The sequence below is a fragment of the Lepisma saccharinum genome, unplaced genomic scaffold (assembly GCF_977018435.1).
Source record: "Lepisma saccharinum unplaced genomic scaffold, izLepSacc3.1 HAP1_SCAFFOLD_346, whole genome shotgun sequence".
NCBI lineage: Eukaryota > Metazoa > Arthropoda > Insecta > Zygentoma > Lepismatidae > Lepisma > Lepisma saccharinum.
In genome coordinates, this window is record NW_028143068.1 from 141,284 (window position 1) to 161,618 (window position 20,335).

Sequence of the window (20,335 nt, forward strand, 5' to 3'; positions counted from 1 at the left end):
GAAAATTTAATAAAATATCTAAATTCAGCTAATCTTTATTACAATAATGCCCGTGTTCAAAATTTCAAAGATGTTAATTGCGGACATTTGTGTTTATCTGTTCTTAGATATATGTCTCAAATAAATAAACCATCAATTGAAGATTTTCAAAAAGCCTTGTGGTATCTGAAACATCATGGGGTTATTCCATCTCACCAGCCAAAATTCAATATTGAAACTCAAATTGCATGATGACATAGTGTATCCCAAAACAATAGCTCTCAGAGCATTTTATGGCATGTACTTGATCCCTAATATTACACACCACAACAACACAATTGCAGTTGGGGATCAAACAATTGTCATCACTCCAGGGCAGTATAATCTGTCCACTCTAAATGCTCAATTACCCAGAGGTATAGTGTTAAGTCAAAATTCTCACTCACAGAGTAGAAATTGTATCTGCCACAGAAACAGTGGATCTGGGTACTATAGGAGAGCTGTTAGGATTTGAGAACAACACAAAACTTGAACCGGGCATCAAACACACTGCTATTAATATACCTAAATTCTTAGCCATAGAGACTCTGAATATTCACTGTAATATAGCTGAGGGTATGATCACCAAATCAAATGGCATAGGCACTCACAAACAAACTGGCATCATTGCAACATTCAAACCTAATTCTGAATTTATGGAGCCCATCATCTACAATCCATCCCCAACATTATATTTTCCTGTGTGCCATAATAGAATAGATTATATTGAATTGATGGTCACTAATGAAAAAGAAGAATTAGTTGATTTTGCTGGAGCCACAACAACTGCTATCATAGAGATTACTATTTAAATAAAAATACATACAAGAAAAAAAATGGAAAATATTGAGAGTTATGAGCTACAATCATTCCCCCCAAACAGGAGGACATTTGCAAATTTAAATCAACCCAACACAGAGATTGAGGTTGATCTTGATGTAGGGGATGGCTTTATACACCCCCACAGAGCAGATCTATACATCAAATTTGATGTTGTAAAGCTCGATGGAACAGATTATCCGGCAAATTCAAATATAAGATTGGTGGACAATTTTGTGCCGCATCTATTCTCTGAAATTGAGATCAGAAAGCATGGCGTTGTTATAAACAGAGTGGATTATCCCGGCATTACCTCCACAGCTTTGGCCACACTAAAATTATCCAAAACCGAGGCTTCTTACTACAAAATAGGTGGATTTGAGGCTGGTGATAAGATATTATCTAAAAACCACACAGTGCTGTTCCCCATGCGCCTATTGCCAGGATTCTTCTCAGATTATAAAGATATTATGTGGAAGGGTGGTTTAAGAATCACATTTAGAAGAGCTGCCAATGATAATAATGCTTTGATGAGGTACAGCACATTAAACCCTACAGGGGAAGCTCTGCCTAATACCCTACCTGATGAGGGCAAATGCATTATTCAGACTATGGAGCTAAGAATCCCTGTTGTTGAATATGAGGCCAGTTATGCTCTTAAATACAAAGCTGATATAATAAAAAATCCACAGATTCCTCTACAATTTTATACATATCAATGTGTACAGAAGCCCGCATCTGGTACCTATTATGAGTTTGATGCTACAAATTCATTCTCCAGTATACAATATGACATGCCTGATTTTGTAGTGGTACTGTTTCAGACTGGAAGACACAATAATCAGGAAAAAAATTCAAGTAAATTTGATAACTGCAACATCAAGAACATTTATCTTAAAAATGGCAGAAATGAGGTATTTCCTAGAGAAAATTATAATTTAGACATGTCCAAGGATGATTTCCTCAAATTATATGAAGCATTTACAGCATTCAAAAGAGTCACTACTGGCAATACTGACATGTATTACACACCAGATGAATTCAAAGCACAGAGACCCATGTTTGTCATCAACACTTCAAAAAGGAAACAAGTTGTGGTTAATGACAGGACAAACATTAAAATTATCTGTGAATTCCATGAGGCATTACCTGATGACACCATATGTAGTGTTATTCTCATAGGTGAAAAATCATATGTTTATGATGTAAGAAATGAGAGAGTCACAGAGCAATTCTAGAGGGTCTCTGCATATTACATTGTTTTAATATTAGATAAACAAATTGAACCTGGTATCCAATTGAACTTAAACCAGAAGTAAATATGTGTGTGTGGGTGGGTGTGGGTGTGTGTGTGGGTGGGTGTGGGTGGGTGTATCTTGGCCTAGTTTTAAGTGTGGCCAAAAAAAATATCAAGAGGAGCATATTTTTAACAAATTTATGGACAACAATCTCACAGAAGTGCCTTTTGTAAGTGTAGGCAAATCAATCTGAGGGGGGTCATACTTTCTCAGAAAATTTTTGAGGGCATTTTTACAAAAATCTTGGATTAGACAGGGTTCCACACTTGAGCAAAAAGCTCATATGGGCATGTTGAGCTAGTTTTAAGTGTGGGCAAATCTGCTTGAGGGGGGTTCATACTTTATCGCGCCAATAATATAGCCAATTACACTACTGAACTGGGATCGAACCTGGGTAGTGTAGCTCATTCATCACTCATCCTCAATAAGGCGTACTCCAGGCGCGTCGCGTGATAATGTTCGCACGAGCACGTGAACACTCATGTATGTGTCTTAAATTACGTACATATTAAATGCACATACACACAGACATACATATATTTATTCGAAAGAACACTATGTTTGATGTACGAGTATATACACACAATTTAGTCTGACACGACTTCTTTCAAGTGTGATAACTTTTCTAGATAGTTGGTAACACTGACTCCCACGGTGTTCCACAGAGGGCGTTGAACACAATTGCTGTGCGTGTTGCATAGAGCTGACAGCTAAGGGGCTGTTGGCCATTATACCCCGAAGATGTTCACTTCGCTGTGCGAACACTGATTAAAGCGGCAATACTTCTTACATTCGGCACCAGAGTGCAGCTTATACAAGGCATGTCTGAGGGGACTCGAAAAGGTCTGTGCTACATAGTTGCAAACTCTAGCGAGAATTCGCTAAACCTGGCAGATTTTGAGGGAAGAAGAACAATTTCCCCATGATCCTTCTTGTATTACTTCAAATATAGCGTGATTTGGGGGGGGGGATTGTTGAAAATAAATTGAACTGTTATTCTCACTTTTTTTCAAATGAAGATGAAGTTACAAGAGAGAGGAGTAAATCTCAGTACAAAAACATTATTGTGAACACTCGTATGCGAATCGCGCGCGACGCCACTGGCGTACTCGTTATTCCTGGAGAGCATAATGGTAAAGTTCGAGAGGTGATAAATACACATGCGAATGGCAAAACATAACACTTGAGTTCTATGCCCTCAAAGAGTGGACCAGCATGATGAGTAGGTATACCTATTTCTGTCTGCTAGATGAGAAGCTCTACAATGAGGAGTTGTACTTGAGACCGTAAAATACGTAGAGAGTCTGACTTGCGACTCACCCAATCGTCTGACTGACAATCCTCTCACCGGCTCATACTGCCCAAAGCTCATGGATTGATCTCCCACACCTCCCGTTGTTCCACATATTTATTGCAATCGAATTTGCCTAAGCAATGCCGAGTCAGTAACCTGTAGCTTCTTCCTCGATTACATCTGTTTACATGTTTACACCGTTGGTGACGTGGTAAGCTTAGGTAATGTCTGACAAGGCATTCCTTAGATGTTTCCTGTCTGAATACAACGGCTAGTGTCTGGGTTTTGGAGTTTTTTCATACTGATATTTTTCTATTATTTATGGATTGTTACGATGTTGTTATATGCAGCAGTTTTATGAAGGGAAAACTAACATCTCATAAAATTACAAATAATGCAATCATATGTTTTTACAAATACGTCATTTCAGTAACGGTTCTTCTATTAGAGTCGACATCGGTATTACCACAGATAAGTGTTGGAATTTAGCAGTGCCATCTCTTGTCTTTTTGTGGCAAAGAAGTGGAAGCAAGATTTCGAATAGTGCCTCTCAGCGCCCTCAACGTCTTATTTCGAAACTTCTTGCGAAGGGCCGTTCCCAGCAGGAGGTCAGTGCACCGGTTTCCTGCCTTGCTGCCAGATCTGCTTATATACACTTATCTGTGGTATCACATTATTTTTTCAATGAACGTTCGGGATTTCGAGAGTAGCTTGATGCATGAATAGTAGAAAGTTATTATTTTGGTCAAAGTGCATGAATGCAAGACGGAAATCGTCACAGGCGACGTTCCGAAAATTGCCTTTTTGAGCTCAACGCCCATTGAGACGCGGAGAAACACCGGAACAGAAAGCAACAGAACTTCTGTTGTCTGCTTCTATTGAGATCAAACGGTGTAACGCCCACTACAGGGAAAGGCGCGGAACCATAGCGGGAATTTCCGTGCCAGAAGTCTGCGGGTTATCTTAAAGGTCATCGGCCACTTAGACGCCGGAAACGAGTCTGTTTAGTTCCGTTGCAGCGTTTAAATGGGCGTCAAGCTTTTCACTTCCTGTGTAGTTGCAATGGGACAATTCGATACCCGGTGGAGGTACATACGTAGTGGTTCGGATTCCACTTTAAACTGTAGGTCCAGTCCCGATTAGCCTTACTGTGCATAAAGTGGACTTAAAATACCAAATCAATCAATCAATCAAAGCAATGGGACAATAAATTACAAACTGTGCTTAAAGGGGTTTTATTCAATAGCCGGAACGCCAACCACAAATGAATGGTTACAAGTACGCTACTAGCTATTAAAAATAATAATAAATACATATTTAAATAACAATGACATTTATTATTATTAGTATTCCATTTTCTGGGAAGATATGTTTCGGAACTCTTCATGTTCGTTTGCTGTTATTATTATTTGTTATTGTGTTCATTAAAAGTACTACTGTAAAAGACATGATACGAGTATGTTCATAAACAATCGTGCATCCATGTAAACACACTCACACAGACCCTTGTTTCGTTAAAATAAAATGCTTTTAGTTTTATTTTCACGTACAAAAAATGCCGGTACTGTTGCCAGGGAAGAGCACTAAATATTATTATTATTTCATCCAAATTAAATATATAAGCACAAGATCTATCACGTCTGTCCTTTCAGAAAATCGGGTTCTCATTTACATCTTAAAAGATTGGATTGGATTGATTTGGTGTTTTAAGTCCACTTTATGCACAGTGAGGCTAATCAGGACTGAACCTACAGTTTAAAGTGGGATCCGAACCACTATGTACCTCCACCGGGTACATCTTAAAAGAATAGAACTGACCGACATATGTGAATTAGATTTTCTATATTTCTATATCCCCAGAGACAGGAGACAAAATTATTACAAGGACTTTCTTGTTTTCTCTTCACCTATTGTTTACAAAAATTAACGTAACAAAGGATGAGCTTTTGTATAGTGTATTAAATAAGGAGGTCGAGGGGCGACCCAGGGTAAGGTGAAGTGAACATATAACCTCTTCCTTGCCAAGACCGCAGTGCGTGTTCGATTAACACATCCTTCTCAAGGTGACCCTGGTTTCGCTAAACACTGTGGATCTAGACTGAGAAGTCGATAAAAATCCCTGATTAGGGGGCAGCAGCCTCTTCAGTACTGGCCTCGAGTCGAAGAGGACATCAGTCCAAAAGAGTCTAGAACCAGACAGTGAAAGGCGGAGTTGGAGCAACGGAATGGCTGTGACACTGCTAGGGAGTAAACCCTCCAAACTGGCAGGCCGGAAAGCCATAAGAAGACAGCCCCTTCATTCGGCTAGACTCACCGTAGGGCTAATAACCCACGTGGCGTCGAAATTCATTTTATTCAGAGAAGACATAAGGTAGATGCCGGACAGATGAAATGGAAACGACAAGGCAAGAAAAGGAAAATGATTATTGGAACATGGAATATAACCTCTCTGACAAGAAAAGAATGTGAGATAATAGAAGAAATGGAAAAATACAAGATTAAAATCTTAGGCATAAGCGAGACCAAAAGGAAAGGATCAGGAGAAATGCTGATGAATAAGGGATATACCTTAATATTCTCAGGAGTAGATAGGAAAGCAAGAGCAAAAGAAGGTGTAGGTATAATATTTGAGGAAGAATGTACAAAGAAAATAATAAATTGGGAACCAATTACATGAAGAATATTAAGAGTAGATATGGAAATGGAGGGGAAGATATCATTTATTCAGATCTATGCACCTACAGAGGATGCAAACGAATGTGAAAAAGATATTTTCTATGTCAACCTACAGGATACTACAAATAACGCTAAGGACTTTGCTAGACATGTGATCATCATGGGAGACTGGAATGCCAGAATTGGAAATGAATCAGAGAAGGGGAACGAGTATATGGGAAAGCATACAGCAGAAACAGTGAAAAATAGCAATGGAGAGAGAATGATTGATATTGTATAGACAATAATTTACATATAGGAAATACATTTTTTCTACATAAAACAATACATAAAATAACATTTGTAGCAGAAAGGAGAAGAGCAAGAAGTGCAATAGATTATTTCACTTACACAGAAAATACAAGATGTCAGAGTGTACAGAAGTGCAGAACTAAGCTCCGAGCATAAATTACTAATAATGAAAACAAGATTTCAGGAACCTAAACAAATACAAAAAGTAAAGTACACAAAAATTAAAATAGGAGAACTAAGGACAGAATGCAAGCAAAAGGAATTAAAAAGGCAAGTGAAGGAAGAGTTGAACAAAAGAGAGAGAGAGCTAAGTATCCAGAACCAAGATAAAGAAGAATTAGAAGAAAAATGGAATATTCTAAAAAGAGTATTGATTAAAACAGCTACAGAAGTTTGTGGCTTAACAACTGTAGGAGATCAAAAGAAAAGATCAAGATGGTGGAATAACTTGGTTAAAGAAATCGTTAAAAGGAAGAAACAAGCATGGAAGAGGTACATGGAAAATAAAAAAAAGAGGAGAAATGGAATGAGTATGTTTAGAGGAGAAATGAAGCAAAAGAAGCAGTCCGACAAGGAAAGAAAGAATCACGGGAAGAGTTTGGGTTAGAAATAGAGAAAAACTATGAAGGGAATAGTCGAAAGTTCTGGCAGACAGTAAAAGCAATGAAAGGAAAATATGGGAAGAGAATAAGAAACATATAAGATGAACCAGGAAAGATCCAAACAGAAACTTCAGATATATTAGACATGGAGTAAGTATTACGAAAACATATTTAGAGATAAAAATGGGAAGATGAATGATGAAGATGCAATAAAGAGTGCAAATGTAGAAGAGGATGGAAGAGATGAAATAAAAATGCAAGAAGTAGAGGATGCAATAAAGAAAGTGAAATTAGAAATAGCAGAAGGAGCAGACGGAGTATACCCAGAAATAATATAGATAGAAGGAAAGAAAGTTGTGCAATGGTTGTGGAAGATTTGTAATGAAGCATGGAAGAGAATTAAAATACCCAAACATTGGGAAAGAAACATTATCATACCTATCCACAAAAAGGGTAGCGCAGTAAAATGTGAAAACTATAACACTCGGCGTGACTACTGCGAAAGCTATTGTGGCCCGTTACACACAACAGGCTCTCCTTGCGAGACATTCACCCACAAAAACCACCAGGAGAAGGGCTGCAAGCAAAGTGTCACGTAGTGCTAAGGGGGATCCGTTAATTGGCGTGCCAAGAAAATCCGCCGACTCAACGTGATATGGCCCACAGATTTCACCTCGCACCGTCAACTGTGAACAAAACAATTCGCAAGCGCCTCAGGTTGAAGTGTGTGCGGAAGGCCCGTGTACACCACCTTCTACCGCGTCACAATTGCCGAACGTAAGACGAACTGCAGGAAACTGTATGAAAAGTACCTGGCGGGTTCCAAATGGAAGAAAGTTGTCACAATGGATGAATCATATGTCCATCTCACTGCTGATGGTCACATTCGGGCGATTACATACCGTGACATTGACGGCAAGGGGTGCATCAACTTTGTTCGTCAGTGCAGGGAAAGTTTCCCTCGTGGCTTTATGGTTGTGAGGGGATTCGGATGTGAGGGTAAGTTGATGATACGCAAGGTGGACAAAAACGTGAAGGTGAATGGCAGATACTTCCAAGACTCCATTCTGACACCTATCTATCGGAGAGACACTCCACAATTGTATGGAATGGACGCGAACCAGGTGATGATCCATATGGACAATGCTTCGAGTCATAGGTACCGCCAGAACATCACTACGTTTTTATCAGGAAATGGCTGAGGAATTAGGAATTCGTGTCATTCCGTTTGAAGACATTCCTGTGAAAAGCCCAGATGCCAGTCCAATGGATTTTTGCCCATTTGGACTGTTGAAACGACGTCTTAAACATCATCACCCGCGCACCCTGGATGGTCTATGAAAAGCTTGCAGGGAGGATTGGGACAGAATTCCCATGCCTCTCCTGCGCCGGAGCTTGCTTCAATGAAAACTGCGATGCCGGGCAATAGTCCACAATGCTGGGGGTCCAATAGAACATGATCGGTGGTGGCGGCGCGGTATCTCTTAATGCGAGTACCCGTCAAACATGGTGGGATATTAAGCGAACTACCTTCTGTAATAACAGCCGATGGAAAAGTAGAAGAAGAAATAAATAGCAGGATTCAAAGAAAATAAATAAAATATATTACCAAATAAGTAATACAATAGTAGGGAAAAGGAAGTACAAGAAAATACTAAATTAAGGATTTACAAAACCATAATTATACCAACAATGCTCTATGGCATAGAAAGCTTAAAGCTCTAAAATAAGCATAAAAGTAGATTAACAGCAACTGAGATGAAATACCTCAGAAGAGTCGTAGGAAAATCCAGACGAGATAGAGTCAGGAACACAAAAATTAGGGAACAGCTACAAGTAGAATCAATTGAAGAGATAATAGAGAGAGCACTGGGCTGGTATGGCAGTAGGAGAGATCCGAGATACCGTCATTTTTTAGATTTTCTGTCATTTTTAATTATGATTAATGTTTTTTTAATTCAGTATTGAGGGTGACGCTATTGTTAATTAATCTAGCGCCACGTGTTGGGAGTGGAGGAGGAGATGAGTCATCGATGACTCATGCACACGTGTGAGTTTGAAATTAATGGTTTTCCATTAGTAGACAAAAGATGCTATTGTTAGGGGCATGCATATTTCGTTTTTGACGAAAAAACTAAATGTGAAAAAACACATTGTAGTGTTAATTTTTCATGTTTTTGAAAGGTGTGAGATGCATTTTGTGACCATGTTTTGTCACGAAATAATGCGAAATGAACTGCAAAAAGCGAAATTAACTCTTAAACACGAAATTTACCGTTTATATACCGACGCGACACTTTCTGAAGTCTGAAGTATCCTGTGAGTTATGCAATTCACGGAAAATTGATTAATTCTGCTGTAAATATTTGAGAAGCAAAAATAAACCCCTTTACACAGGAATAAACTTAATACTCTGGTAACTTCATAAATGTGCTATTAGAAGGGATAAGTTTATTTTGTGTAATAAGTGCAGTTTTTAAATCAAACTTAGGATTATATTCACAATTTTAAAACCAAAATGTCATTTTATATAGCACTTTTCATTTTTTTTTTACACGCGGGTATTGATTTTCTTTGAGGTTCCAATTTTATTTTGTGGAAGTAATTTACGCGTTCTTTTTTCTTCTGCCTTCTGTAACATTGCAAAGACTATTTGACCTAAGGCGTAAGGAATTTGGCTGAACTAGGAACAGTCAGTTCCAGTATCTACAGGTTAAAGTGGATGCCCTTATTTCTAGGTTGCGAACCACGGACCCTTTCATTATTGACTTATAAACATCAGGATTCATGTAAAATTGACCAGATGTTTTTACTGTTAGGGCCAATATTTCGCATTTTTTTGTGTATTTTTACTCAGAAAACGCTATTTGAACGATTCAAGCAAGAGTTTGCATGGCAATTTAGACACACAAACTGTGTTTCTTCAACTTTAGCTGAAGTTTAGGTTTATTTTTACTCTAATATCACAATTTCATCTATTTTGGGAGGAGTGTTTATTCCAGTTTAGACTTGCAAAGATAATTCTTTCAACTTCTTTTATTAATTTTTCTATTTATTGCCTTTTGTATCTTATATTTTTTAATTCTTAACTTTGAGTTTTGTTCTTTATTTTAAAAAATTCTCTAATCACTAAGGAAGAAGTACTTTTAAGTAAAACTGTACCCACAAACTTTATTATTATTATTATTGTTATTATTATTATTGTTGTTTTTGTTTTGATGTAGTTGTTGAATCTTGTTGTTGTTGTTAGGGTTTATTGACTTCCACTACGCTATTTTTGGTTTGCTTCGTAGGAAAGTTTGTTTATTTTAGAGTTTCCTCGGTATTTTCTTACTGCTGCGGTAGGTAAAGTTTCCTAAATATATGAGTATAAATATATATTCTTGTTCTTGCATGTTTTTCATATGATGTGATCATCACAACTCTCCAAGTGCTTTTACTGCATGTTTCCATTTTATTGAGGCTTAGTGATTCCCCATACAGCACAACATGGTTTCAGATACGTTAGCAACACATAAGTGGTGAAACATTGTAACATTGCGGCAATGTTGCAGAACATTACAAAAATGTTTCGGGTAAGTTTCAGTAATGTGGAAATGTCCGCGAACATAACACAACATTGATAATGTTACAGAAACATGTAACTGTTTCTTATTTCGATAAAAAAGCAGGCTTTTTTTAAGAAAAACAACAGAAATTTTGGCTTTTTACCAATTGCAGCTAACCTATTTCACTTGAAGTTATCGTTATGAGTTTACAGGTTTGTAGTCACATATTTTACAACTAGCTACAAAAATTTACATGATGCAGCAGCCAAGAGACATATATTGGCCAATCTCAGTGGGCACATATTGCATAGTGGTTCAGCTACAATTTTAATCCTAGCATACCGAGGAAGAGGGGGAGGGGGCTTGCAATCCAACCACCTTTTATTATTTAGATTTTTCAACTGTTTGAAAATAAATTACATGGTTCCCTGTAATGTCCCCCATATTTCTGTATTACTTCTGCTCATAAAAACATAAATGTAATATAATTAGGAGGCAAAATGCACTTTGTGGACATATCATGCACAATCTTTGAATGCGTCTCATTCGAGATACTCATGCCAGTGACAGTGTACAATTAGTTGGTAATGATGGTAATTATTGTAATAATTATATTTAATAAACAACTGCACTTCTACAAACAAAAAATCATTAATAAAAATGTCATGGGTTTTGAGAGTTTTAGGGAATGATAAAATATATGACACACTCATGTAATAATTGGTTATTATTTTTTATTCATGATAGTAATTTCTGTAATTATTATAATTAATAAATAACTAGCCATATATAATCAGCAAAGGAAGCAGTGATTCAATAATAAAATGGTTTCAATGTGACACCCCCACTACCATTCGTTGCTTCGGTCTGAATGTTCTTTCTCTATACTTAACAAGATTATTAGCTATTTCATCCGAGATTAAGTTTTAGTTTAGCCTGCAAATCAGAGAGAACAATTTGCAAGTACTGTTGTTGGAAAAAGGCCAGCTTTTTATATAAGGTACCTTTCATAATAATAAATGGACCTCTGGAGTGGAATAAAGTAAATGCTCTTGCCTTGTAATAACCTCAATGGAGGCAGAGTGCTTCAGATCTAATTTCAAACTGTAGGTCCAGTCCCTATCTCTTAAATAATTTTTTGCCATTTGCAGTCAGTCTTATTTGCTTCTGCTTCAGTTTTAATGCCAGTGCATTTCAACAAAAGGTCCGTTGCACCCAGGGGTTGACAACTAATTTAAATCTAATTTCATATTTGACAGCAAGCCTATACATAATTGAACTATTTATTACTCTTTATGATTATGCAATAGTTTATATATTAATATTTAATATTCATTGAGAGTGCATGTTAATTTACACAAACTTTAAAGATCAGAAATGTATTTATGAATGAAATTCTTGGGATCAGGGCATCGACTTATAAGAAATAAATTTAGTGGGCTGTGATCTCAAAGGTGAGAACCACTGCAACAAGTAGCAAAATTACATCACTAGTTGCTCCGTGTCCAGGTTTAGCCGCCATTTAACCAAATTATACATTATGTACTGGAAAGCCAGAATACAAATGTATTTTACTGAACACAAACTTTAATGTAAAAGATTTCATACTAGATTCTCAAAAGATAGAGCAGTATATTATTTTTTGCTTCATGTAAATGATCCTATAACAAATTCAAGCATTGAAAATCATATCATACTATTAGGTTATATTAAAAACACATACAAAACTACTCTAGTTATGTGAATATTTTTATACTACATAGATATATTTAATAAGCCTACCGAAATATGAAGATGACACACTGAAAGAGCAGCCCATTCAAAAAAGCCAGCTTTTTTCAAAACACTGTTTATATCTAGCTACGAATTTCATATTGTAAATTGTATTTTATATTTAGAAATGAGTGCCTATTTTACAGTAGGGAGATATACGAAAACCATGCAACAGGAAAAGTACTGCCAACTCCTGTATTTTCACTGATTTGAGACACTTTTGTGAAAAAGCTTATTATAACCAAAAGAAGCTACGGAGAAAAAAACAACTTGTTTTTTCCCCAAAAAGCCAGTTTTTCCAACCACTTCCAAACATGGAATGACAGTTATTCTTTACATTTATATCAAAACTTTTACAGCAATTCCTTCAATCAAACATCTCAAACTCTCTGTGCCACATCTAAGGGAAGGGATAGATGTGCCAAAATTAGACTTCATTTCTAATGTCTGTGCTTTAAGAATACAATAGGCACAATTTTGGAAAGGGAAAAAATAAATTAATTATGAGCTCTGTATGTTTGTACAATTTCTCAAAGAACCAAAACCATTGTTGGAAAAAATTCTGCATCTCACATAAAAAAATGATATCATGAACACTTTATTGCCTCCCTGATGGCATAGTGGTAATGTCGTTGCCTTGTAATTAAGGGGTCCCAGGTTCAATTTCCGGTGGAGGCACTTAGCAGTTCGGTTCCCACTTTAAACTGTAGGTCTAGACCCAATTAGCTTATCTGTGCATAAAGTGAACTTAAACAAAAAAACACTACAAACCGCAACAAACACTTTCTTATGCTGTGCGAAAGTCACACAAAAGCACAAACAGGAATGATCATAGGTGAATATATGTCTGCTATGTAATTTAACCAACATTTTCAAGGCTGATTTGGAAAATAAATTTGCATTTGATTGTCTCTGGATTCTGAGTTTGAAGTGGAAAATTTTCTCTGGGGGATGTTTGATAGAGCCTTGGAGTTAGTTGGGGGGATGCTCATGTAGTTCAACATGGTGACAATGAGACAACTAGGGCGTAGGGGTGCTTGCGAAAATGTTTTTTTTATGGATTTTTATTCTTGCCATATGGAGGGAAAAAGTTTCACCAAGTTTTCTTGCTATATATGCCTTTAGCAAGCTGTCTCGTGGGAGGAACAATGGCTGATGGGAGCAATGGCAGATATCTATATCTTGCTGATGCCAATGTTCTCACTGTAAATCGAGGAGAATGTGATGGTAGATTACACTTTAAAACTAGCACAACCACAAGCCCGGCAAATATCTAATTCGTGGTTAGGTTTCTGTAACTGCAGTGTAAATATGTTAATCTGAATCAGTGTATTGCTTTCATGACTTTTGTGAGTAAAAAATGCAAATTACCACAGTTTCCATTACATCATTATAACTTACTTGTTTTGTTTGTTGTTTCTGAGTTTGACCCGCACACGCCACTTCTGCCATATTAGACACCTCTTGCTCTAGCATTTGGCCAGTGTTGGTGAACAGTTCCTAAAAGAAGAAATTTTATGAATTAAATCAGTAGTAATTTATTTCTATTTAAATTCGATTTCTGATGTGGATGAGTAGTCAAATAAATTACTTATGAATTAACATGTGAAATGCTCGGTAGTGCATAGAAGACAAATTGCAGAAACAATAGCGCAACCTTGGACATTGGGTATATTCTACCCCAGCCCGAACATAATCATTACATGCAACAGTCAACGGTCAGTAATGAACTGAAAGGATTATTTTGATGGGCGACTGATAGTGGAATTAATGTAGAGTATGAAAACGGTAGTGGTGGAACCTACCCCACATCCAAGGTTGGAGTTAATGTTTCATTTCCCCCATAGCATTGCAATTGAACATTCATCCCCCCGCCAACCGTGGGACCATTATTACCATTACAGCAAATCACTTTTCCCCCACAATTTTATAATGGAAAATTATTCATCCTTGTAGCATTTTAAAATAGTAGGATTCAATTGTCTGGAATGGCACAGCAGCATTTATCAATCGTAGCACCCTTTTGATGGACTTTCAATTCATCCAGCACTAAAATTGTTGCTTGAGAATAAGAACTATATTAGGTGTATTTTTTAATTATTTTTTATAAGAGGCATGTTCCTGGCTATGATGTTTACATAACTACATATTAACCATTCAGTACCACGAAGGTCCACCTAACTAGCAGACTCACATTTTCATTTGGTTGATAACCCCCAACCCCTCTAATAGAAAAATTACTGCGTGCACCTACGCTTTCACATATGTTTAAAACAAATAAAACTTGATTGATTTTTTTCATATTTTCCTCTCCTCGATTGCTGACCTTCCTTGGAACAATTTGGTTTCATTTTAACCACATGCCTATGTATGCAGGGCATCTCAAGCCTCACCAGAAAATAAGTCAGACCTCCATCCTCAAAAGACTGGAGATTAAGACAAAAAATTAGTCAAGAACATACTTTTTTTTAAACAGTTGTTGTTTGGCTCTCAAAATGTATATCACAACATTTAAAAACCGGTACTGCCAGATACAATGAAAGGAAAACATGCATTCTCTGCTTACAAGTGATAAGCCTAACTGAGTAATTTAACGACTGGTGCAAGGGAACAACTGAAGATGACCGGACCCCTCTCAGATTTTCTTCATATTTGGCATACTCACTAATTGAGGCCTCCTAATCACGAATCTGAAGTTAAAAGTTGTCGGAAATGTCTAGAAATTGCAAAATAAGCTCAGATAAGGCGTTAGTTTTCGGAATGGAAACCGTCGATTTAAAAAATTTTGTTTCACAAGCAAATATATATATTCCTGATACTACCACGACACGAAATATTAAATATTTTTGCCTAACCTAACCACACATCAATTGTTCGTGGGGCTAGCGTGAATGGTTCGCAATTATTTTGCAATTTCTAGATCCTGATACTACCACGACACGAAATTTTAACTATGTTTGCCTAACCTAACCACACGTCAATGGTTTGTGGGGCTAGTGTCAATGTTTCGCAATTATTTTCCGACAAATTTTAACTTCAGATTCGTCATTAGCAGGCCTCAATTAGTAAGTATGCCAAATATGAAGAAAATCGGAGAGGGGTCCGGTCATCTTCAGTCATACCCTGTAATAATATACATGTAACCAGTCACAGCATTGTGACACTACTGCAAGTCATGGCATGCTGTATCTTTCAGAGGGCTGTGGTAGCCAGTACCATGTCTGTTTTGTCTATAATTGTATACTTAAATGTAAACAGAATTTTGATTAAGAGTCATGTACATTTTGTGTTATCAACGGCTAATTTTATTATTGTCACCAAAGGATAGCTGAAGTAACAAGAATCGAGATTCAAAAATAATTTACAATTTTACTTCGTGCATGTTGTAGATCCCATCCATATTTAAAACAAAGTCTGATTGCATAAGTTTGCAAGAATGTGAATTATTTTTTTGCAAGCAATGTAATCAAAAATAGAGTTGGGGAAAACAGCTTGGAGACTTGTGTGAACATGTAACAAAAAAATATTTTTGTATAAACCTGACCTGCCTAACCTACTGACGTATGCATCTAATAGAAGAAATAACCTAAACTTGACTTACCTATAATATTCACATATCTATTTCTGCTATAGATAGCATGCACACGTGAGTAGGTTAGGCAGCTCAGGTTTATGCATACAAAAGGGCAAAAAAGGTTTTTTGTTACATGTCAGCACATATCTCGAAGCTGGCATAGCTGTTGCTAAAAACTGCATGACAATGGTGCTGCCCTCAATTTACACATTGTAACAATATCGCAGAATGAATTAGTTGAAACGTGAATATTTTTAGATAGAGGCTGGGAACGTAACCACGTACAAGGTATTCTACACCTCTTCACTATACACAGGTGAGATAGAATATTTTCTTTTTCAAAGAAGAGGGTAAGTTTTGTGCAAAATTTAGGGGGGGGGGGGGTGGTTATACTGTAAATGCAAAAGGTGTATATTTAGGCCACAGCTACTTCACCAGGTGGTGAGTAGCATATGGAATTACTATCACAACAGCCCTAATGTAATACCCCTTCATACCAACATCACGGGCATTGAAAAGTATATACGGAAGGAATTTTAATGGTAACAGCCCTAAATTTGAGCTGCCTAACCTAACAATGAAAGCATTTAAGTCTCTAATAATTATTCATACCAACGTCAAGTGACATTAGCAGCAGTCCACAACATTTTGCAGTATTCTTCCACGTTATTTTATTTGTGTGTGCTGGAAATGTTCACTGCAATAGTGGTACCCTTGGCCCTCTGTACACCCAAAAGAAATTGAAATATCTTGCATTGTTTATGAACGTTTTCAGTTGAATTTAGCTCTCGGAAATGTGTTATTGTGAAGTAAAGTACGTTTGTTACCTTAACATGTTACTTTACTGTGAAGCAGAACAGGCCGAAGGCTTCACGCAAGTGAATATAGCACCCAAAACGACTTTCCACAAAAGCAGCTATAATTTTACGTAGTTAGGTTTGGTACTGCTAGTCATTTTCGGCGTGTTCTTTCGCTATTTTACTGTACATACAATCAATTTTTACCAACAAAAGGCGGCGAAAATACTTAGAAATTTAAGGTTTTAACTTACGTGTGCCATTTTTTGGTATCAAATATATCCGTTATTTGTGCTTTCCTAACGCTGGAACCACTTTTACATTACATAAAACATTGAAATCTGTCGATTAAAAAAATGTCGACGTAATTCTCGAGGGGTACAGTCGGTAAACGGTCTCGCAATAGTCAGCCACGTTCGGCAGAACGCTACATGCTTGATTACGTTGCACGTAGAAATAGGAAATAAATTACACGGTACGTGAGTAGTTCTGTTGTGTGTGTGTGTATATTATATATATATATATTAATATATGTATGTGCACACACCACTTTCATTTCACAAAAAAAGTAACATACTTTTCGCACTAATCTGAAACTGACTGTTTCTAATCATGGAGGAAACAGAATTCATTATAGTATATTTAATGTTCGGAATTCTGTATTTTCGTCGTCAAAAAGACTACTGTTAAAAAAGTAAATATTAATACACTTACCTCTGCCTTTACAAACACGATGACGATGGTCTTTCCATTTGAAACGAAGCTCAAACCATCTATTTGAAACGAAGCTCAAACCACGAAACCACGCTACTCATTGGCTTCGTCGGTGTGCAGTGTCGTTCAACTTCTTTAGCGCGGTGGATGATGGGAAATGCGAACCAACCAACGAGGCAGATATCGCACGTAACTAGGCTGAAACATCCCTGAGCAAGAAGTAAGCAGCGGCAGAAATGAAAGCACCACGCAACGTTAAAGCAACCACGACAGGGAAACTTTGAAGTATGTTATGTAAATGAAACTTCGTAACCTTTCAGAAACATGATTCTGACTTCGTGTGCTGTATGGGTCCTAGAGCCACTTTATGCATGAGAGAAAGCTTGAAAATTTCGATCTCAGATAACCGTCAACCTTATGTCAGAGTATTTTCGAGTATATTTTAGACTTATTATGGGCCACTAGAATACCACGGCTTGCTTAATTTTTAAGTATGTTGCGCAGTTATTGTATTTTTGCTTTTGCTTTCTAGATAAACTGTATGAAATGTTTAATATTTGTACTTTTTTGCACTTATAAGAGGCCCAACTTTTACTGTAACTAAAATTATTATGTCTCTAAGCACTGAAACCCCTTTACCAAGAGTACTATAACTGAATGTTTATTAATATTGTTTCTTTCATCCCTTAAATATAACAATTTAACAATATAATGACAAATCACAGGACAAGTCGATGTTAGCAGATGACTACGTGGCTCTTAAGTCCACCTGCCAAACTTTTCTTACCATGCTATTTACCCTTATAGTCTTTTATTCGGGGTACGTTTTAAGTACTATTGACTTTTTTGAGTGTTTGATTAATACCAGGGGTTATTTGTAGCTGTTATGCTGTATTATTCGAGGCTTCTATTTTTTATTCTACAATCACTATATGTCCCTGAGAACTAAATTCCACTGACTGAAGCTTAAAGCTTAGGCTCTACAGCATGTTGAATGGTTAAGCACTGATCAATATGAATTTTACAGAGGCTAGTAGGAGGCATAGGAACACACGCCAGAGCCTTATTAGCGTGCAAGAAGCACTTTCAGGGAGTACTACGAGGAAACGAAGTTGATTTTTTGAGTGCTTTACCAGTTACACAGCCAATATTTGCTATTTCAAGTAACTACATGTACCAGAACATTTTACAGCCCAACAATAACTAGACTTCAGTTTATATTTTATTAGGTGCTAAATGTAGCAAGAACACTGATCGTACATACTTTTGAGAATCCAACTATATCAGGATTTTTTCTGTGTAAGTATATTTTTATTCATTTCTAACTTTAACAGAGCAATCAGGAAGACGACAAAATTCACTAAACTTAGTACTATAGTGTAGGTGATTGCATGAAAAGTAGAAATTATAACAACCACAAGATTTCGCTTTTTTGCTTTTGTGACTAATCGTGACGCTGAGGATGAATGGATGGCCAAAAATCTTAAGGACTGGATGTATTTTATCACTACAGACGCCTATGTAGAAACACTAGAGTACTGTTAGCTTTCAAAATTGAGGTTATACTGTACTGTTTCTTAAATATTTTGTATTTGGCACGTTACACAATTTTAGTTACAGTAAAAGTTTGGCCTCTTATAAGTGCAAAAAAGTACGAATATTAAACATTTCATACAGTTTATCTAGAAAGCAAAAGCAAAAATACAATAACTGCGCAACATACTTAAAAATTAAGCAAGCCGTGATATTCTAGTGGCCCATACTAAGTCTAAAATATACTCGAAAATACTCTGACATAAGGTTGACGGTTATCTGAGATCGAAATTTTCAAGCTTTCTCTCATGCATAAGGTGGCTCTAGGAATCACTAAGCCTCAATAAAATGGAAACATGCAGTAAAAGCACTTGGAGAGTTGTGATGATCACATCATATGAAAAACATGCAAGAACAAGAATATATATTTATACTCATATATTTAGGAAACTTTACCTACCGTAGCAGTAGGAAAATACCGAGGAAACTCTAAAATAAACAAACTTTCCTACGAAGCAAACCAAAAATAGCGTAGTGGAAGTCAATAAACCCTAACAACAACAACAAGATTCAACAACTACATCAAAACAAAAACAATAATAATAATAATAATAAAGTTTGTGGGTACAGTTTTACTTAAAAGTACTTCTTCTTTAGTGATTAGAGAATTTTTTTAAATAAAGAACAAAACTCAAAGTTAAGAATTAAAAAATATAAGATACAAAAGGCAATAAATAGAAAAATTAATAAAAGAAGTTGAAAAAATTATCTTTGCAAGTCTAAACTGGAATATACACTCCTGCCAGAATAGATGAAATTTTGATATTAGAGTAAAAAATGGAAATAAACTTTTAAAATAGCAAGTTAAAATTTCAAAAAATGTCTTTGCAAGTCCAAAATTTAATAAAAAATGTTGCCTGAATAGAAGAAATTGTGATATTAGAGTAAAAAATAAACCTAAACTTCAGCTAAAGTTGAAGAAACACAGTTTGTGTGTCTAAATTGCCATGAAAACTCTTGCTTGAATCGTTCAAATAGCGTTTTCTGAGTAAAAATACACAAAAAAATGCAAAATATTGGCCCTAACAGTAAAAACATCTGGTCAATTTTACGTGAATCCTGATGTTTATAAGTCAATAATCAAAGGGTCCGTGGTTCGCAACCTAGAAATAAGGGCATCCACTTTAACCTGTAGATACTGGAACTGATTGTTCCTAGTTCAGCCAAATTCCTTACGCCTTAGGTCAAATAGTCTTTGCAATGTTACAAAAGGCAGAAGAAAAAAGAACGCGTAAATTACTTCCACAAAATAAAATTGGAACCTCAAAGAAAATCAATACCCGCGTGTAAAAAAAAAAATTGGCGGCACCTGCTTGCCGTTCAACTCCGGAAGAAGAC

General features: G+C 36.4%; 1 long non-coding RNA gene across 1 annotated transcript in view; it reads right to left on the bottom strand.

Moving 5' to 3' along the window:
* LOC145982704 (uncharacterized) overlaps positions 1–17,518 on the bottom strand; it is a 50,571-nt gene extending 33,053 nt beyond the window's left edge. Inside the window, exons 1-2 of the long non-coding RNA XR_014441133.1 lie at positions 17,405–17,518; positions 13,721–13,819 (exon numbers count right to left, since the gene is read on the bottom strand). This is a non-coding gene — a long non-coding RNA (uncharacterized LOC145982704). The remainder of the gene's footprint in view (positions 1–13,720; positions 13,820–17,404) is intronic.
* Between the last annotated feature and the right edge of the window lie 2,817 nt (positions 17,519–20,335).